At 36.2% G+C, this 22996-nt stretch overlaps 1 protein-coding gene across 3 annotated transcripts in view; it reads right to left on the minus strand.

The window, feature by feature from the left end:
- The window catches only part of GRM7 (glutamate receptor, metabotropic 7), a 919719-nt gene that overhangs the window by 711139 nt on the left and 185584 nt on the right, over positions 1-22996 (minus strand). The window lies entirely within an intron of this gene.

Consider the following 22996-nt stretch of genomic DNA (forward strand, 5'->3'; position numbering starts at 1 on the left):
TCTAAAGGAAATGTGTTTCATGAAAAGTATGTAACAGTCTTAGAAGTGCTTAATAATAAGATTGAGACTTTGGAAACTTAAAAACCCTGCAGCAATTGATGACCACATATTTTGGGAGGACTTTTCTGGGGGAAAGACAGTTTGGAGAGGTTTGTGGAGTGAGTGGGAAGGAGAGAAATAAAGACACTACAAAAAAGATGATAATGGGACAGCTTAAGGAAGTTGCAGATAAATTCTTTTTAGAATGGTAGTGAGCAAAAGAATTGAGGTGACTATATCAAGGAAAACCATTAACTCTGTTTCACGTAAATGCCATTCATTAAGTAAACTCTGGCATCGGAATTTCCAGCTAGAAAAACAAATGAATAAACACTTTTTGAGCACTTGCTCCATGTCAGGAATTATACAAGGCTCTGTCTTAGGCATGACCACCTGAGATTCACACAAGACACTAACATGTGTGCAGTTATCAAAACCATTAAATAACGTAACTAAAATCACTTTTCTAGAAATTATGGTCCAGGGCCTCTATTCAACATATATCTCAAAATTCCTATTCAGTCTATTCAATCAACCCTGCTAAATATCCCACCATCACAGGTTAACTCATCTTTATCCAGTTCTCTATTCCAGTTAAATTTTTCTGCCCATTCCAGTCCTTTCCTTGATACTTCTATTCAACTACTGTCTGCCTAGTAGGCATGGTGTTTAGTTACCCATCTCTGATTCAAAGTACTCCAGAGTCAATTTGAATTATTTTTAGATTAAAAAAAAAAATGAACTGTTTCAAACCTACCAATCATTTGTACAGTTCTCCATTTTTTATTCTAACAGTCATTGCTACCTGCTTACAAGGTTGAAATAAGATATTTTGATTTTAATCCTATCTTGGACTTATAAAGTATCATTCTTCTAAAGAGCGCAGTGACCTTTGTCGTCTGTCCTTACAATATCTGTAGAAGAACCAGCATTATTCTCATTTAACAGCTGACAAAATAGATACAGAAGATGAAATGACTCTGTTAGAATGTGTTCCTTTACTCTTGCTAAGCAGTGACCTTACACTGTAAAATTCTTTACACAATATGCACCTTTTAGGGAAAAGAGGTGTTCTAATTATGGTTAACAACCAAAACCTTGGGGTCTGGCCATCACTTTAACATAAAAGGGAAGGGTAAATGAACATAGAGAACATAATTCAGTTTATTACTAATATTATACATTATATAACAAATATTAAAAGAATGCAGCATTTATGTTTTCTTAAATTTCTGATTAACAAAGAATATGTTTTTGTGCCTTAGGTCTTTAAAATGAAATTTTCTCAAAAATGATATGGTATTTCTTATACCTTTCTCACTGCGAAGATAGTCACTACTTCATTCTAACAGCATCTATTTACTCTACTTATCACAGCCAAGAAATGAAAAAAAAAAAAAAAAAAAAAATCTCAGAGCTCCAAAAGGACTCAGAAAATGCCTATATAGGAGGGAAGCCTACATTTCCTCCCTATTTGATTTCACAAAATTCCTTTACTAAGTCATTCATTATTTAGAATGTGGCTACACCTCACAAGTTAAACAATTTGCAATGACCCTAGTATGCCGTAGCTCCTGTCACTCCATGAATAAATCCTATTCATCATTCCATATGGTTTGGCTTTAATTTTAATTAAATATGATGTGGTTTGGTTTTAATTTCATGTAAAACCTTCCTAGATTCCACTAAATTCTGAGTTCTCTGACAAATCCTAATACAGACATGGGTGAGCCAAAACATGAGGGAGTGATTATTATAGTTCCATTACGTAAGTGCTTTGAGGACAGCATCTCAATTAATCACACAATTCAGTAACCCTATACACTGATGTACTAACAACATCAGCAGCAGCAGCAGCAGCATCTGTCCCATGCTTCTCCAACTATAATGTGCAAATACCCCAAGGGGCTTGTTAGAATGCAGATTCTTGAATCAATAGGCCTTAGGCGGGGCCTGTGGTTCTGCATTTCTAACAAGTTTCTGGGTGATGATGATGTGTAGACCACAAAGTGTACTTGGTCTATGTAGGCGTCACTGAGGAAATCAAGGCTAGGAGAGTTTGTATACCTGGTACATGGCTAACCACAGAATTGATATCAATACCAGAATTCATCACCAGCTTTAATTGCAAAGTCTTCACTTTTCATCAGGGTTCAGCAAGCTAGGGCCTGCAGACAACACAGAAACACTGTCAGGCCCATTCATTTACCCAATGCCTGTGCTGTTATTTGTTCACACTACCTGAGGGCAGAGTTGAGTTGATTACCACAGAAACAATGTGACCAGAAAAGCCTAATATATTTATTATCTGGTTCTTTGCAGAAAAATTTGCCAACCTCTGCTTTAAATCACAGCACTGTATTGTCATATTAATTTGTTTTAAATCCCCAGAGCCATATATAAAGTGGTATGGAACAAATGTTTAAACTAATAGCTTCCATTTGTCACTTCCTGTCATTTCATCTACAACTTTTATAACACAATTTTCTTTTTGATGCATAAAATCATTTTTTTATTATTATACTTTAAGTTCTGGGGTACATGTGCAGAACATGCAGATTTGTCACATAGGTATACATGTGTCATGGTGGTTTCATGCACCCATCAACCCGTCACCTACACTAGGTATTTCTCTTAATGCTCTCCCTTCCCTAGTCCCCTGCCCTGACAGCCCCCAGTGTGTGATGTTCCTCTCCCTGTGTCAATGTGTTCTCATTGTTCAACTCCCACTTATGAGTGAGAACATGTGGTGTTTGGTTTTGTTACTTTGTTAGTTTGCTGAGAATGATGGTTTCCAGCTTCATCCACGTCCCTGCAAAGGACATGAACTCATCCTTTTTTGTGGCTGCATAATATTCCATGGTATATATATGCCATATTTTCTTTATCCAGTCTATCATTGATGGGCATTTGGGTTGGTTCCAAGTCTTTGCTATTGTGAACAGTGCTGTAGTAAACATATGTGTAACATGTGTCTTTATGGTAGAATGATTTATGATCCTTTGGGTATATTCCCAGTAATGGGATTGCAGGTCAAATGGTATTTCTGGTTCCAGATCTTTGAGGAATCGCCACACTGTCTTCTACAATAGTTGAACTAATTTACACTCCCACCAACAGTGTAAAAGTGTTCCTATTTCTTCACAGACTCTCCAGCCATCTGTTGTTTCCTGACTTTTTAATGATCCCAATTCTAATTGTCATGAGATGGTATCTCACTGTGGTTTTGATTTGCATTTCTCTAATGACCAGCGATGATGAGCTTTTTTTCATGTTTTTTGGCCACATAAATGTCTTCTTTTGAGAAGTGTCTGTCCATATCCTTCTCCCACTTTTTGAGGGGGTTGCTTTTTCTTGTAAATTTGTTTAAGTCCCTTGTAGATTCTGCATATTAGCCCTTTGTCAGATGGATAGATTGCAAAAATTTTCTCCCATTCTGTAAGTTGCCTATTCGCTATGATGATAGTTTCTTTTGCTATATAACACAATTTTCTATTTATGATATATTTACCTAATATCTTTATGATCTCACTTTTGAACAGTGATCTTTAGAGTGGAACATACTTGCCTAAGGAGTGTTTACAGTGCTCCATTGGGGTGCTGTATTAGTTTGTCACAGTGCTATAAGGATACCCAAGACTGAGGAATTTACAAAGGAAAGAAGTTTAATTGACTCAAAGTTCGGCATAGCTAGGAGGCCTCAGGAAACTGACAGCCATGATGGAAGGTGAAGGAGAAGCAAGCACATCTTACAGGGCAGCAGGCAAGAGACAGGAGAGCAGGGAAAAAACTTCTACTTAAAAACACATCAGCTCTGCTGAGAACTCACTTTCACAAGAACAGCATGGGGGAAACCGTCCTCATCATCCAATCACCTCCCACCAAGGCCCTTCCCTCAACATGTGGGGATTACAATTCGGATTACAATTCAAGATGAGATTCAGGTGGAGACACAGAGCCAAACCGTATCAGGTCAGGTGCAGGAAGAAAACAATGGAACTACTATTTTTATTTAACTTTACATTAGTCTGTTTAAATTGTGTATTTGTATGTGCTCTAGGATTATTCTTAACGTGTATTACAGTGACCTCCCCAATAAATATTGAATGAGGAAATAACCCATGTTTGCACTCTCCCCATGCCCAGCAGAGGGCCCATACATGGCAGGAACACAGTAAATCTTTACAAAGTATTTGTTCATTTAGTAAAAATGTTTTCTTCTTTTTTTCCCCCAAAAACCTAGATAAGATAACTTTCAATAAGGTTTCAGAATTTGGGATGGAGGGATACAGTAAAAAAAAAAAAAAGAAATTAAACATCAGTTTTGTGCCACAAAGGATTGCTGAATAGGCTGGCATCTGAACCAGAATAGTCTATGAAAGATTCCTTCTAGAATATTCTACAACAAATATATGTACATCTTGCCAGGCACAGTGGCTCAGGCCTGTAATCCCAGGACTTCGGAAGGCTGAGGCAGGCAGATCACCTGAGGTCAGGAGTTCGAAACCAGCCTGGCCAACATGGTGAAACACTGTATCTACTAAAAATACAAAAATTGGCTGGGCGTGGTAGTGGGCACCTGTAATCCCAGCTACTCAGGAGGCTGAGGCACAGGAATCACTTGAACCCAGGAGCTGGAGGTTGCAGTAAGCTGCGATCACGCCACTCTAGCCTGGGCGACAGAGCGAGACTCCATCTCCAAACACACACACACACACACACACACACACACACACACACACATCTAAGAAGCAAGAAGTTTTGGATAGTGAAAAGAATTGAAGAGGTACTTATCCACGTGGAGTTGAAGGAAGGCAGTGAAGAAGTCTGGGAGGTACAGATGTTAGAGAGAAGGAAGAAAGGCTCCAGAGAAGAGCCTGGCAAAGCCACACAGCAAGCTGAAAGTAGCACACAGCTGCAAGCATCAGGCAGCAGCTGAGGCTGCTTCCCAGTTGTTCAAATCCCCCCTCTGGGTGTTCAGCACCAAGGTCTTTACTTTGACAGTTGTAACCCTCTGAGTGTCTGAATCATCATTCTAAAGCATTAGTTTTCACTGCAAAGTACTGCAGAAGATTCATCTGAGTCCATATAGACTCCAAGACCTTCTCAGCAAATTCTTTTTTGCATAAATCCCCTGACCTGCACCTTTTTTCATCTAACTTGGCCTCCTTATTCTAGAATTGAATTACAAAGACAGACTGACCGAAAGAGACCCTGATAGAAGAGAAGGTTCGACTTCAGTACTGTTCCTCAGACTAAAGTGATCACTGAAGTGAGATGCAGTGAAAATGCTATTAACCTACTCTTGGTTTTTATTCTCATGGTTACAAGTTCAGCTAGCTTTGATTGAAAAATCTACCATGTGCTAAGCACAGTGGGAGATGCTAGATAATATGTTCCTACATTTAAACTTGGCAACCATCCTACTAGGTAGATATTAAAACCATTCCAAAAATAGTAACTGCAACTAATAGAATCAGGATGGTCTTTATTCTACATCGGTATTTCTCAAACTCTTTGTTGGAAAACACCAGATTTTTGTTCTTGTTTTAAATTCTCCAGCCTATCGCTAATTATTATAGAGTAAGGTAAAAATACAATTCTAAAAATATTAAATGTAAAACATACAAAATACAGTCCCTTTTTTGTGGTTATTAGTTTCAACAGAAAAAAAAAAAACACTATCAAATTGCTGTAAGAATTTTGTGGTGCCGATTCTTAAATTTTGTATTTATAAAGTTGCAAAACAGTAACATAAATAATTCACAGACTACAAGAAATTCATGGACCACACTTTAAGTAATGCCCTTCTATACACACAAGTCTTCTGAGAGCAGTGTTGCACAGAGCACAGACCACACAGAATGTTTCCATTCCTACCTCCTGTTGGTAATCTTGCAATGTCTCATGGTTCAAGCTAAATGAACTTAACTCTGTGTTGATGCTTACAGGATTTACTGAGTTGGAAACTGAACTCTATCACTCACCACTAGTGCAACATCTAAGCCTTATTTTCCCTGGCTACACAACTAGAATAATGACAAGATCAACTCCACAGTGTTATTTTGAGGACTGAATAAGACAACACATGTAAACGCCTGAGAACACATGAAAAATATTTAGATATTTGTTTTTGCTACTCTTGTTAATATTTATTAATATTTATAAATCATTAACATTTTATTCTTGTTCATATCTCTTTTCTTATCCTCTTACTATAATGTGCATTGCTTGAAAGATTTTCAGCAATGTTTTGCAAGTAAATTATATTCAGTGATGTTTTTTGTTTCACCCTCCCCACAATTAGTATCCTCATTTATATCTTTGTGATTTTAAAAATCCAGCAATAAGGGAATATTTACGAAATGATCAATCTCCATGATATTTGTTTCCACCTCCCTCAGGATGCCTCGGTAGCTCTACTCTAAGACCATAAACATTATCTATTTCTCCAGTTCTTTGTACATGAGGACCAGAAACTCTGACTGCAACTTCTTCACCTTAATCAGAAGTACCATATTATAAACATAGTCAGATCTCTATAAATACCCGGTAAAGTCCCAATAAAAATCAAAACTAAAATTTTTAGCATAAACTATCAACAGTACTCATTGACAGCAACAGTATTTCTATGTTTGACAGATGTAGTGTTTCTTTTTCTAAAATGAACCCTAACTCCAATAGTCATTTAGGAATCAAAGAATTTTGAAATCTGATCTGAAAATCAACCTATCAGGGAAAGAGTACCTTCCCTGACATGTTTTTCCTTCAAATATAAAGCAGACTGTCTGCTTGTCTGTAATATAATACTAAGGAATAGTGCTGCCTTGAAACAAGGGACCTAATCAGACACTGCGAGTGTCTTCCAGCTTGAAGGATTTCAGGGAGTATGTGAACCATTATTTTCAAGTTATACTGCCATTAGCTAATCACATCCATTTTAACAAGGCAATGGGTATGGCACAAAGAGGAATTATGTTGAGATATTAGAAGTAAGGTATTCAAACTGCTTTTTTTTTTTTTTTTTTTTTTTTTTTTTTTTTTTTTTGTATCTTGGATGTATTCAACTATTTTATCACCATATCAATCTGAAAGGATCTCTACCTCCCTGGCAATGAATTTTGAATATTTGCCCTTAAAATTAAATTAGTACTACTTGACCATTCGTTGCAGGAAAAAAAATGAAACATAAAAAATGAAAAGATTTTCTGTAGCCCTTGTATCACATGAAAATACATCTCATTTCACTAGGTTAACTTCCTTAAAGGTTACTTAATATAGGGTCCACTAATTTCCACTTTTTAACCCATAAATCCTTACAGATTGTCCACAAAAGCAGTAAGATGGCATGGAGCTTGAGGAGTGCTCAATATCATGATCTCAGTGTACTCAGACTTTAGCCTGGGTGCTATGATTCAGAAAGACAGCAGCCCCTCAAACAAAGAAATGCATTTTAAAATCCTACAGCAAACATCAATATCCTTTCTATCAATACCCTTTTGCAAACACATTACTGTGTTCTGTAATGTTCTGCAATGTTGAGGGATATTACACAACTTCAGTACCTTGAAGTGAGACCTTTATCTTATTATTTATTATTTTTGAGACAGGGTCTCAGTCTGTCTTACAGTCTGGAGTACAGCAGTGTGTTCACAGCTCACTGCAGCCTCAGTCTCCCACTCTCAAGTCATCCTCTCACCTCAGCCTCTGAATAGCTGGGACTGCAGGTATGCACCACCACACACCCAGTTAATTTTATTATCTAATTTTTGTAGAGACAGGGTCTCACTACGTTGCCAAGGCTAGTCTCAAACTCCTGGGCTCAAGCAATCCTCCTGCCTCAGCCTCCTAAAGCGCTGGGATAACAGGCATGAGCCACCACACATGGCCAAAGTGAGAACTTTAGATATGACATATACAGCAGATAAACGAGCATACTGACAATACCTTACTCAACTATTTAAACAGAGAATAACTTACCAAAAGTATTTAAGGGCTCAGAGGTTCGCAGAACCCCATGTATGACAGATGTCCTTTCTAGTTACACCATAAGAGTTTGGGATAACTAATGCAGCGTGAGGGGAAGGGATTATACAACTACACCATACTCAGCTACAAGAGATGCTGCAGGTTATGCCCATAGTAAAAATCCCTCCTAAGTATGGACTGGGCATATTACGGTCACCTGGAGTAATCCAGGACTACCAGGGGGAGAAATGCTAAGAGATAATGTGAATCCATCCACGAAAGGGAAGACAGATTTCTCTGCTTCCTTGCCATTGCCATGGTAATAAGGAAACTGAATTTAACATTTTACTCAAGCATTTATTTTTTTGGTAGACAGTTCTCTGAGATTAAGAAAGGTAGACAGTTCTCTGAGATTAAGAAAAATTGAGTAAATATTAGATATTATTGTAAATCAGTAATAATACTAGTGAAGGCTTAATGCTAGTATAGACAAAACAAGTTCTATTTTTATAGGGCTTCAACAATAACTTCACCGATGAGCTTATTATATCTTTTAAAAATATTGATTAATACCAAAAATAATATTTTACACAGTGATTGTGAAGAAAGTAAATTTGCAGTGACTCTGAATCAATAAATATTTTATATACTTACTGAAAATAATTTAGCCTCACTCAAATTAGCCTCACTAAAAGATTCTTTCTTGTTTTAGGTTTCTTTGGTGACACATCTTTCTATCCTCAGTTTGGGGGACAGTAGCTGTTAATCTATCTCTTAGACATGGCTCACTCGAGAATGCAGACAGCAAGTTCTTAAAGCATGCCAACAGTGAGGAGAAAACATGAAGGAAGCTGGGTCAGAATGTTTAGAAAGTGGAAGACAGCGTTTCTTCACCTCTGGAATGGCTAGAATATTTTTCCTTCTTGATAACAGGGATGAAGCCTGGAAGTTTTGTCCCGATAAAACTAGTTGAATCCCTCAGGCTCAGATGTTCCTTTGAGAGAAGTCAAAAGTTATTCTAAGAGTGACCAAAAAATGCTACCTATTTCATTCCCATCAACTCTTTCTACACCCTTTCTATGACTGAAATAGTCTACTCCAAAGTAGAAAGCAACTAAAAAACCAATACCACCTAGTCACAGAAAAATTGGGTTAGGTTAGAATCAAACAGAAGAAAGCCACCATCCCCTGATGAGCTTGACTCTAGTGAAACCTACTAAAGGAGTTTTGTTCACCTCAGAAAGGGAGGCTGAGCTTTCCAAAGGAACACACTGTGTTCACTTCTTTTATGGGAAATAAACATTGTGTCTCTCCAGAGGATCTGAAATGGAAAACCCCCAGTGTGCTCTTGAAAAGTCTTACATAACAATTTTAAAAAGCAAATTAAAGTAAAAAGAACTCTTCTTAGTGAATTTGAACCAGTTGACCACTCATGAGCCAGTTGTTAGAGAACTCTTAGAAATGCTTCTTAAATGAATAAGCTTCTAGCTTCTATTTGATGTGCAAAATTTGCATTAGTTCTGTCTATAGTTCTCAGTTCTTCCGCCCCTCAATCATTTCAACTTGCATTGTCACAAAGATAAAGAAAAAAATGTCATATGAGCAACCAACTGTACTAAGACATTCAAAACCCTCTCACAGTACAAATTCTTGTGGGAAAAGGGAAGGGACAGGAAGAGGAATGAGCTTGACATCCATTATATTCCTGTAGTGACTTAAAAAAATTACCATGTGGCTATTTCCATCAAATCAAAGGAACAAATCCTACGTGAACAATAGTGTGTAATGCACTCACATTAGAATAGTATTTGAAAACTGCCATTACATATTTCCGAAGCAAAATCCATTAAATAAAAATAAGTTTATTAGGAATGAAAAATTTTTGTTTTTAGCCTTCATTTGTAATTAATGCAAATCATTCAATCGGAAGAAAAGTGTTAAGCATATGGAGTATGGATTATGAGACTACAACATTGAGAGCAGGTTATTTTTTTTTATTTTCCTCAGCTACCTGGAAAATTTTAAACAAAATACACTTTGGAAACTGTTATTCTGATAATTATCCATTTCATTAAATATTCTAAATAAAATACACTTTGGAAACTGTTATTCTGATAATTATTCACTTCATTAAATATTCTAAATAAAATACACTTTGAAAACTGTTATTCTGATAATTATCCATTTCATTAAATATCTACTGAGCAGCCATCCTTTTCCAGATTTGGGGTTAGACTTAGAGGATATAAATATTTGTCAAAGGATGAGGATGAATTCTCCTCCTTCACTTTATCCATCTGCTTCCCTAGAAGGGGACTTGGTTTATTTTCTCAAAGGAAAATACTATAGTAAATAGGTAGTTCCACCCTCACTATTTATTCCTCCTCCAACTCTGTGGAAAGTGAATCACTTGACTGGGATGAGTGTAAAGCACTTAAAAATCTACTGGGTTAAGTCACCACTAGGAGAAAATTTGTGCCTGAAAGACCAGAGTATACCATGTTGCTCTTCACTTTGTCAGCCACACACATTTATAAAAATATTTTGTTTGACTACTCCCCAACCCATGTGCTCCTGGTCAGGGTTGTTAATCACGCTATTCAGACATCCACACTGTACAACCAGAGTTATACAACCAGAACACCAACTTTCCCTGCCTACTGTGTATGGACATACGATCCAAGCCAATGAACACTTTCTCTAAAAATCGTAAGAGGCCATTGGAAGTGGATATGTTGACGACATTAGATATTCTCCCTTTTCCCCTCCATCCTTAATTCTCACTTTGCTCTGTTGAAGCTAACCTCTATGAACTGCCTGAACTCAATTCTCTTACATTCAATTAGGTTTGGCCCATGGGAGGCACTATTAAGATCAAAGCAAAAGAAGAAAGGGCAGAGTATTTATTCTCCTGGTTCTCTCCCTTCTGGGCTCCAGGTTGGCAGTAGCTATGTTTTTCTACTGAAGGCCACAGCTCAACTGCACTACTCATTGGTTCTGGTAACCTGTCAATCCACTTACTCCTTCAGCCTAGGAGTGCAAACAATCTCCCTTAGACTAGCCGAGAGTGCTTCATCACCCCATGTAGCTGTTTCAACCTACCTGAAACTTGCAAATAGTTTCAATATTAAGGGTTCTTTAATTATCCTTTTTGATTATGCTTTTTTCTTGCAATGTATTCCAGATCGATATATTATATATATACACATATATATATCATTATATATATCATTATATATGTATCATCATATATATAATGAGAAAAAGCCTTAGGCTGATATTACCCACTTATCTACCTCATAGAGAGAGCCTGCAATTCAAACTGAAGTCCATTAAGAAAAGCATAACTAAAAGAAAAGAAATAGTTACATAAACACTGTCTTTTATTCATGAGTAAAACTATGCTGATGCCAATGAAGCCACTAGACATTCTAGTTATATAATTCAATATATTTCAGGAGTTTTTTTGAGGCAGCTTGTATTGGGTTTTTAACAGTTGAAACTGAAAAGAAAGGCATACCTTATTGAATGAAATATATGCATTGCTAAGAATTTCAAATTCTGAAACAATATTAAAAATAATAGGTTTAGGAGAAAACTAGGATTGAGAACAGAACATGCAAACCCTATTCAACTCTGCACCTTACTAGCAAAAATAATCCTAATATACTATCTCAGTTTAACGCACAAGCCAAAACTTTACATTTCCAGTGGAAATCAACCACAGTAAACAATGTTATATACAGCACGCTCAAGGTAGAGTTTAAAATCAAAACTGGTTCTTGTATAAGATCATGAAGTACATGGGTATTGCAGACAGTAGAATAACAGTTGGTTGAAATTAGCTGGGTAGCGTACTTTGTGTGTAACTATTACTTGATGGTGCAGGCCTTTATTGACCTGAGAAAAACAATGCTTAAATCGATGTGATGCCCACATTATGCTGACATCATTACCCTATTTATAAATAACCTGTGAGTTAATTCACATTGTAGAAGTATGCATTGTACTAAAACAGACTGTAGTCCTATACAGCTATCATTCTTCCTCTGCTCAGTTGTTCCACTGGTGATTTAGAAAGGTGTACATGTTGCATTTATTCTACTACTAATCACTTTTAAGTATTTTAAAACACATCTAAGTCTATTTTTCATTTCCATGCAATCTCCCAGTCTCAGATGGTTTGACCTAAAGACTTCTTGTTCCAGCATCATGATGGAATATCTTTATACATCATGAATTATCTAAAATGTTCTCATTTCTTGTAATAACTACATTACAGGATGGCAGTTGTTCTGAATAGTTGTTCTGAATATTTGGCTGGAATGCAAGGTGAGTTCTTTATGTTTAATTGAAAGAGAATGCATGAATAATATATTTATATGGGCAGCAATATATTTCAGGTTAACAGAGAGGATATTTTAAGGTAATCCAATACTAAAAGTTGAGGTATTATGGAACAAATTGGCTAGCTGTTCTCCAAACATTTTCTCCTTCCTCATGGGCACATAGCTAGACTATATTCTCCAGCCTTATTCAAGTCAGGATGACTTTACAACTAAATTCTGGCCAACAGTCTTTAGACATAATTGGTTTACAGTCTTCCCAGACTTGACCCACGGAGCCTTCTTTGTAGTATCCCAGTTCTCTCCTCCCCTTGACTCTTGGCTGCCTGCCAACAACCAGAGAATTCCTGGGAATCATGCATTAAAAACAGCAAATCCATGAGCATGGGATGTGTTTCCATTTGTTAGTATCAGCTATAATTTCTTTCAGCAGTGCTTTGTAGTTTTCCTTGTAGAGGTCTTTTGACTCCTTTGTTAGGTATATTCCTAAGTATTTTATTTTTATTTTTTGCAGCCATTGTAAAAAGGGTTGAGTTCTTGATTTGATTCTCTGCTTGGTCACTGTTGATGTAATAGAAGAGCTACTGATTTGTGTACATTATTCTTGTATCCAGGAACTTTGCTGAATTCCTTGATCAGTTCTAGGAGCTTTCTGGAGGAGTCCTTAGGGTTTACAAGGTAAACGATCATATCATCGGCAAACAGTGACAGTTTGACTTCCCCTTTACTAATTTGGATACCCTTTATTTCTTTCTCCTGTCTGATTGCTATGGCTAGGACTTCTAGTACTATGCTGAAGAGGAGTGGTGAGAGTGGGCCTCCTTGTCTTGTTTCAGTTCTCAGAGGGGATGCTTTTAACTTTTCCCCATTCGGTATTATGTTGGCTCTGGGTTTATCACAGATGGCTTTCATTACATTAAAGTATGTCCCTTGTATGCCAGTTTTGCTGAGAGTTTTAATCACAAAGCAATGCTAGATTTTGTTGAAAGCTTTTTCTGCATCTATTGAGATGATCATGTGATTTTTGTTTTTAATTCTGTTTATGTGGTGTATCATATTTACTGACTTGCATATGTTAAACTATCCCTGCATCCCTGGTATGAAACTCACTTGATCATGGTGGATTATCTTTTTGATATGCTTTGTATTCGGTTAGCTAGTATTTTGTTAAGGATTTTAGCATCTATGTTCACCAAGGGTATCGGTCTGTAGTTTTCTTTTTTGGTTGTGTCCTTTCCTGGTTTTTGGTATTAGGGTGATGCTGGCTCCATAGAACGAATTAGGAAGAGTTCCTTCTTTCTCTATCTTGTGGAATAGTGTCAAAAGGATTGGTACCAATTCTTTGAATGTCTGGTAGCATGCTGCTGTGAATCCATCTGGTCCTGGACTTTTTTTGTTGGTAATTTTTTAATGCCTCGCTGCTTGTTATTGGTCCATTCAGGGTATCTAATTCTTCCTGATTTAAGCTAAGAGTGTTGTATTTTTCCAGGAATTTATCGATCTCCTCTAGGTTTTCTTATTTATGTGCATAAAGGTATTCATACTAGCCTGGAATTATCTTTTGTATTTCAGTGGTGTCAGTTGTAATATCTCCTGTTTCATTTCTTAGTGAGGTTGGATTTTCTCTCTTCTTTTCTTGGTTAATCTTGCTAATGGTCTATCAATTTTATCTTTTCAAGGAACCAGCTTTTTGTTTCATTTATCTTTTGTCAATTTTGTTTGTTTCCATTTCATTTAGTTCTGCTCTGATCTTGGTTATTTCCTTTCTTCTGCTGGGTCTGGGTTTGGTTTGCTCTTATTTCTCTAGTTTCTTGAAGTGTGACCTTAGATTGTCTGTTTGTGCTCTTTCAGACTTTTTGATTTAGGCATTTAGGGCTATGAACTTTCCTGTTAGCACCACCTTTGCTGTATCCCAGACGTTTTGATAGGTTGTGTCATTATTGTCATTCAGTTCAAAGAATGTTTAAATTTCCATCTTGATTTCATTTTTGATCCAGTGCTCATTCAGGAGCAGGTTATTTAATTTCTATGTATTTACATGATTTTGAAGGTTCATTTCGGAGTTGATTTCCAGTTTTATTACACTGTGGTCTGAGAGAGTGCTGATACATAGATGGGTAGAATCAATATTGTGAAAATGACCATACTGCCAAAAGGAATCTACAAATTCAATGCAATCTCCATCAGAATACCACCATCATTCTTCAAAGAATTAGAAAAAACAACTCTAAAATTCATATGGAATCAAAAAGGAGCCCACATAGCCAAAGCAAGACTAAGGAAACAGAACAAATCTGGAGGCATCACACTACCTGTTTCAAACTATACTATAAGGCTATAGTCACCAAAATGGTGTGGTTCTGGTATAAAAATAGGCACATAGACCAATGGAACAGAATAGAGAACCCAGAAATAATGTGAAATATTTACAGCCGACTGATCTTTGACAAAGCAAACAAAAACATAAAGTGGGGAAAGGATACCCTTTCAACAAATGGTGCTGGGATAATTAGCTAGCTACATGTAGCAAAATGAAACTGGATCCTCATCTCTCACCTTATACAAAAATCAATTCAAGCTGGATTAAGTACTTAAACCTAAGATCTGAAACTACAAAAATTCTAGAAGATAACATTGAAAAAACCCTTTTAGACATTGGCTTAGGCAAGGACTTCATGACCAAGAACCCAAAAGTAAATGCAATAAAAACAAAGATAAATAGCTGGGACCTAATTAAACTAAAGCGTTTTTGCACGGCAAAAGTAACAGTCAGCAGAGTAAATAGACAACCCACAGAGTAGGAGAAAATCTTCACAATCTGTACATCTGACAAAGGACTAATAACCAGAATCTACAACCAACTCAATCAGTAAGGAAAAACCAATCAATCCTATCAAAAAGAGGGCTAAGGACATGAACAGACAACTCTCAAAAGAAGATATACAAATGGCCAATGAGCATATAAAAAAATGTTCAACATCATTAGCGATCAGGGAAATGTAAATCAAAACCACAATGTAATACCACCTTACTCCTGCAAAAATGGCCATAATCAAAAAAACAGTAGATGTTGGCGTGGATGCAGTGAACATGGAACACTTCTACACTGCTGGTGGGAATGTAAACTAGTACAGCCACTATGGAAAACAGTGTGGAGATTCCTTAAAGAATGAAAAGCATAACTACCATTTGATCTAGCAATCACACTACTGGGTATCTACCAAGAAGAAAAGAAGACATTATTTCAAAAAAGATACTTGCACACACATGTTTATAGCAGCACAATTCACAATTGCAAAATCATGGAACCAACCCAAATGCCCATCAATCAATGAGTGGATAAAGAAACTGTGGTGTATATATACATGATGGAATACTATTCAGCCATAAAAAAGAGTGATTTAACAGCATTTGCAGTGACCTGGATGCAACTGTAGACTATTATTCTAAGTGATATAACTCAGGAATGGAAAACAAAACATCATATGTTCACACTGATATGTGGGAGCTAAGTTATGAGTACACAAAGGCATAAGAATAATACAATGGACTTTGGGGACTTGGAGAGAAGAGTGGGAAGGGGCGAGCAATAAAAGACTATAAATATAGTATAGTGTATACATGGGTGATAGGTGCACCAAAGTCTCACAAATCACCACTAAAGAACTTACACATGTAACCAGACACCACCTGTGCCCCCAATAACTTACGAAAAAAAAGCATAAAATAAATTATAAAGTAAAATAAGTAAATAAATAAAAACAGTAAATCCTCTTGTCAGTTTAGATCCCTAAATGACTGTGTGGATCAGAAGATCCCATGCTGCATGCCCACCACCTTTTTCTCTATGTGAATTAAATTTTCATTGTGTTAACCTACAGAGATTTCTAGATTTGCCTATTATATTAGCTTGTGTTGCCTTAACCACTATGGACAGGTTTTGTTGGATATTACACACATAGGATCTTATGAAAAATGTGCAGACTCAGATGCGGAGAAAAGGGCTATTTAATAATTTTTCTTGTGTTACTTTACCAACTAATACAATACTCCGTTGGAATAGGGGGTGACCTTGGGTATGTCCCAACTGGGAGTTTCACCTAGGAGTCAACTAGTTTCTTTTTCCAGTTAGTGAATGTGTTAGCCAAGATACTTTCAGGTGTGAGGATTATAAACCTAGCCAAATTGTTTCATGTAAAAAAAAGTAATTATCTGAGAGCTTATAGATTTTCATCAAATTCTTGGGCAAGAAAATGAGCTTTGTACAAAGTAATTAGGATCCTTCAAGAACTGGGAAATTAATTGAAAGTTAATTAAATAAAAAATTAAGCTGCCGCCTCTGAAGTGTAGAGGTGTAGCTAGTATGTTGTTTCTGCATGTCCAGCTTATCCTCTCTCTCACTCCAGCTTCACCTGCTTAGTCTTCATGGTCCAATAACTCAACAGTCACCATCAGGGAACAGCAGTCTCTGAGCTCAAATTCTAGATAGAATGAAAATGAATGAATCCGATAAAATTAAGATAATTGCTGATTCACTGGAGCCTTGTATACCAACCCTTACTTGTGTCTTGATTGTCTTTGGATTGCTGTTGTGGTATCTTCTAGGCTGATGAGTTTGGGCTAGAGAAGGCTGTATCACAAGACCCATACCCATGCATCGGGGAGTATCTTTAACATTAGGCAACAGTGGGCATGTTTAGAAATATGACATTCAGCTGAGTTAACCTTTGGCTTGTGCTACTTGGGGAAGGAAAGACAGGAAACAAATGCTGCTAAGTGGTTTTCTTACAGTATGACTTTCTGGTTTCCACCAAAGTTCCCTCAAACACCAATGGGAATAAGACAGTCCCTTGGAACATTATTATATCCTTCAACTAGGAGTTTTATTGTAGTTCTTCTAGGAACATAGCCAGCCAAGGATAAGCTAATTCTCTGATATAGCTATTCTATGAACAGGCACAGCTAAGATAAATACTGTGTAAAATTCAGTCTCTTGTGCACTATATTTGGCCAGAATTGCCCAAATTTTTAAGTGTGTTGATGACAACCATCTAATATTGATAATTGGTTATCACCATTTTTGCATGAATTAACAATTTAATAGAGTACAGATGTGGACAGAAAGGGTTGGACAAATATGCTAAAAGTCAACTTTTACATGGAAGTTTCCACTGCTCATTATCACTGTCAAATTATGCCTTGGGTTGACCCATTTTGAGAGTCACAGTTTTTCAAAATGGCAAACTCCCTGGAGGTTATTGGCAAAATTAAAGGTATTAAATTGCAGTGACCACTTCTTACATTTATTTGTATTTACTGTTCCCTTATAGCTAACTACACATATATTAGGCGCTATATTTTTTATATTCTTAATTCCTAGAATGCAACTCCCCCTTTTGTCTTGGCTCCTTGTTTCTTCCTTCAGTTGCAGATGGGTGCTCCTTTTACAAAACTCAGTTCCACACACTACGATTGTCCACCATCTCCTTCATGTTCTTTGAACAGATACAAACTCCTCAGTGTAATGCTTTATCCCTTCCATTCACTACTCATCTCCTTACTCCCATTTGTCTCTCGCTTCATCTCCTATGATCCTTGTACTCCAAACAATCCAAGATGCTTAACGCTCACCATGCCAATTTCTGTAGGTATTCCCTTTTATTTTTCTTTTCTTGAAAATTTTTTAACAGTTTCTAGAGGAGTGGGCTTACTTTGTGTCTCCAATGAGTTCACTGTAGAACTTTAAATGTCTAGTGGGTATCCAAACAGGAAGCTGATTTTCTCATGGTGAAACACAAGCAAAGTCTCTCCCATATTCCCATATTACTCTCTCTCCTGGAAGGTTCTTTTAGCATGTTGGTTAGATAACAAGTTAGGGGCAGGGAATATGCTATTTTGTATTTTAAAGACGTGGTTCAATTCCCAGTGCTTACATCTACTTTTTTGGAGAAAGTTACTTAAATTCCTTGAACTTTATCTGCCTTGCTTTAAAACTCAATGATAGAAACAATTTTGCTGGATGGCTTGGAGGTTATTAAATGAGGTCGTGTATGAAAAGGACTCGATATGCAAGCTTCTGTTCTTACTTTCCTGTGAGTCCTTTCTTATCCTATCTGGTACCCAGGTCAAGTGTCACTATTTCTCCTTAATTTGCTCTTTCATTATTTTCTTTGTTGAGAAATTTACTTCATGTATATGCCTAGTTGTTTCCAAAAACAAAGGGCAATATAAGAACGTTTCATTCTTTCCTATTACAATTTCCAGATATTAATTGCTAGGTACAATGGCTACGAACAGTCAACTCCGGGTTTGAATAGCAGCTACTACCATGGAAACTTAGGCATGGTTCTTAACTCGCCTGTGTCTCTTTTACTCATCTGTAAATGAGGGCAAAGTTAATATCCTAACTCATATGTTTTCTGTGAAGATAAAATGAGTTATGAACTTTAACATTATCCAGCACATAGTAAAGTCTAAAAAATATGCTGGCTATTACCATTGTCATTGTTAGTAATACTATTCCAGCCATGTTTATAACCAACAGTTACACTGCAACTACATAAGAACAATTCAACCAATATAAAAGAAATGCATGCATGTTATGCTGAATTGTATGAACAGCCTTATTGAGATTTATCTTACATATCCCAAATATAAACACAAGGAGTATGATCGTCAAGAGTCTGCCCACATATAAATCTTAATCATTTTATGAAAGCACATCACAAAATGCCTGTACTAACATGAGAGTAATTGCAAATAAACCTAAAAGGGCATTAAACTACATTCACAGAAATAGCTTGGGAAAAGGCTTACGGATTCAATGGCAGTGTGTTCTATAAATCAGTCACCCAGTATGATTGTGAAAGCGGAAGATGCATCTAATGTGAGGTAGGAAAACTATCTGAGAGATAAACAATGATAGGCCACATAAATATCAACATATGCTTCAAAGACACTGTCTTTACCTTTCCCCATAATATTTTATTATTTCATACCTTTCTCAACAAAAATTAGACTATTTCTTCATTTATAGGCACAAGAAAACATTTCTAGGCAGTTAAAGAAATAAGCATTTATTTTTATTAGACATGATTAATCCAAAAAGCTATTTGAGTCAGCATAATGTTGGTAGCTATATAAAATAAATGCCCAAACTTCAGTGGCTTAACATAACAGTAGTTAATTCACCATTCTTGTAATAGTTCATTAATGATGTTCCTGACTCATGATCAGCTCTCTTCCCCGGTGTTTCCTTCTACTGTATAGATTGGTATCCCCATAGCCACAGATTTCCCTGCACTGCCTTCAATAAAGAGAAAAAGGGAACGTAGAGAATGGTAGAGACAGCACATCTTTTTTTCACCATCTTGTTCCTACAATGGTTTAATCTTTCTGCCCCTACTCAGTCAGTGAAAACTAGTCATATAGCCCCACCCAAATGCAAGGAGGTGGTGGTGGACGCTATGAATTCAATATCCTCTTAGAAAGCTATTTCCAATAGCTTTATACCAAACCACAGCAAACGGAATGCAAAGATGGGTGGGATCTGGGCTCCTTCTGTCATATTTAATTTGACTGGATACACTGAAGGAGATACCTGCAAAATGAACTCAAGGGCCTTGCCAATTATTTAAAGATATTAGTTCTAATGGACAGAAACAAAGGGCAAGTGGATGGAATCCCCTAAAAAACTTTGGCCTATCTTCCAAAAACTTCTGCTCCTCTGTACTCCACCCCACATCATTATAGGATACAGAGAGGGAATAGCCTTTGGACTTCACCTGGACTATGTATACTCTACTCCATTCTAAGAATCATGCTGCAGTCCAGCTGGGCTGCTGTAACAAAATACCATAAACTGGGTAGCTTATAAACAACAGAAATATCTTTCTCATAGTTCTGGAGGCTGGGAAGTTCAAGATCAAAGAACTAGCAGATTCTGTGTCTGGAGAAGGCCAATGTTTTGGATCTTAGAAGACATCTTAATGCTGAGTTCTCACGTGGCAGAAGAGGTTAGGTAACTCTCTAGGGTCACTTTTATAAGGGCACTAATCCCATTCATGAGGGTCTCATCCTTATGACTCAATTACCTCCCAAAAATCAAACCTCTTAATACTATCACCTAGGTATTTTAGGTCCTATATAGGGTTAAGATCATAACATACAAATTTGAGGGAGATGCAAGCATGCAGACCACAGGAAATGAGATTTTAAAAAAATGATTTTAGAAAGATTTAGGTTACCTTTCAAGACCTCTAGCAATTTTCTTTGGAAGATTTAGACTAATAATGATCAACAGAACAAATACGAGCAAATCTTTTAATGTGTTCAGATACCTTTTTGATTTTACATACAATGAAGTATTGAATAGAAACTTTTATAAAGACCTTTCTAGTTATAAAAATCTGTGACTTAAACAATGGTAGGGGGAAAGGAGAAGGAGAGACAGTGTATAAACAAGTAGTAAATATTGGCTCTTTAGATGTGATTCATTGATAGAAAAAGATAATTTTGCTTTGGAACTTTCAAAAAGTAAATCAGTTTCTCAGTCCTGTGTAGGTTTACTTTGTCCTACTGAAAAAGTATATTGATGAAACACTACTACATATACGTATATATATATGTAAAAAGTAAAGTAGAGGTTCCTCTTCAAAGACTTTCCTCCCCACCTAATTAGGAATAAATAGTAACTTCTCTTAGAAGCAAAATGTATTCAAAGAACACTTGGACACAGGAAGGGGAACATCACACACCGGGGCCTGTCATGGGGTGGGGGGAGTGGGGAGGGATAGCATTAGGAGATATACCTAACGTAAATGACGAGTTAATGGGGGCAGAACACCAACATGGCACATGTATACATATGTAACAAACCTGCACGTTGTACACATGTACCCTAGAACTTAAAGTATAATTTTAAAAAAAGAAAGAAGAAAGTTCTAAGTTGCTAGTCAGAACAAGGACAGAATGTGAAGTCCCATTCCAGTCAATGGAAATCTGACACAGCAGTAAGGTGACAGGCCAGGTTATAAATGACCCTGTCTCCTTTGTTCGGTGTAGTCTCGTGGCAAAACGGCTGGCAAGTGTACCATTTCTGCAGAAAGTAAAAATGGCCTTGCTGAGGAAATTAAATTTATGTTCAAGTGCTATTTTTTATGGCACTAAGGAACAAGCATTTCTAACATACATAAATAAAACACAATTACTTATTATATAAAATAAACACCATTAATATATTCATGAACACAAACTCGAACCAGATGAATGACAATATTGCCAACAATCAAAAATTGACATCAACATCTAGAAGCATAAGTAATTTGTTCCTCTCTGTAGAAAAAATTGGCTAACTCTTCCAAACCTAAACATAATCAATGTGATATTCCATATTAACCAATTAACATAGTAAAAAAAAAAACTCTAGAACAATATTTGTGTTAAATACTTTCAATTTTGAATACACAGAGCATAAATATGTAAATTAAAAATATTTGAGACTTCATATTTGGTTGACTTAGAGAGGGAATTCTATCTAATTATTTTGTCATTTTATAGAACTTTATGGAGCTAGTTTCCTAGAACTATAGATAGCCTAGGAAAAGAAAATGTAATATGACCAATCATCTCACATAGGCCAAAAGTCTGTTTCTGGATTTCAATAAAAAGGCATCTGAATTTATAAACGATAAAATTCTGCACGTGTTTATACACGTGTAAGTTAAAGATTGTCAAAGATAGCTCCAAGAAATTTTATTGGATCAGAGAGAGAAAACTGACCACTAACTGAATGCCTAAGAACTGAAAGCTACATATTATACAAAATATAACCTGTCTATAGATACTTGATGAATCCATCTTCTTGCTATATATGCTTCATTTGCCTAAGTAGATCATTTGCCTAAGTAGATTTGTAATTTGCAAATAAACAATAGAGATAGAGTGTGCTCTAGATCAAGAGATCATCCTGATATATGAAGAGGTGTCAAGTCCCAAGATAGTAAAGCATTAAACTACATCGATCATCCTAAAACACTGAGCCTCCATTTCTCCAGCTGGAAAATAAGATTTGGAAAATATTTCAGAGCTTAGCTCATCTAACTCAAACATTAAGATATTCTAAAGTAGATATACTCTAGATCTTTCATTTTCTAGAAGTATGGATTTTTTTATTTTTTAAATGCAATGATTTGCCACAACTCAATTTTGAAGAAAAAACATTGATTTGTTGAAAAGGCAGCTGTTGGGTATTTTTATCTGAGATTCACATGAAAATTATTTGTTTGGGAAAATACTACTAGATGCATAAAAAAGTGAAATAACATATGAAGATGAAAACTTAAATGTCTCATATTTTTACAACCTAGAGATCACCATTGCATTACTTTGTATCTACTAATTTAGAATAGGTTAGTTGAAAAAAAGGATTATCTATAAAACAAAAGATATGTATAAATACAGGGGTAAACAGATTTCAGAGGTAATACTCATAACTATTGTAATTAAATGAACTTCTCAAATATTCCCTTAAGCACTCTGGAAACCTTTATTTGCATAGAAACAACCCATATGTTAATTGAAACCATTACAATCTACTAATTTCAACAAGTTTCCTAGGAATCTATCACAGATAACACTTGCTT

This window comes from Mandrillus leucophaeus, unplaced genomic scaffold, assembly GCF_000951045.1.
Source record: "Mandrillus leucophaeus isolate KB7577 unplaced genomic scaffold, Mleu.le_1.0 Scaffold637, whole genome shotgun sequence".
NCBI lineage: Eukaryota > Metazoa > Chordata > Mammalia > Primates > Cercopithecidae > Mandrillus > Mandrillus leucophaeus.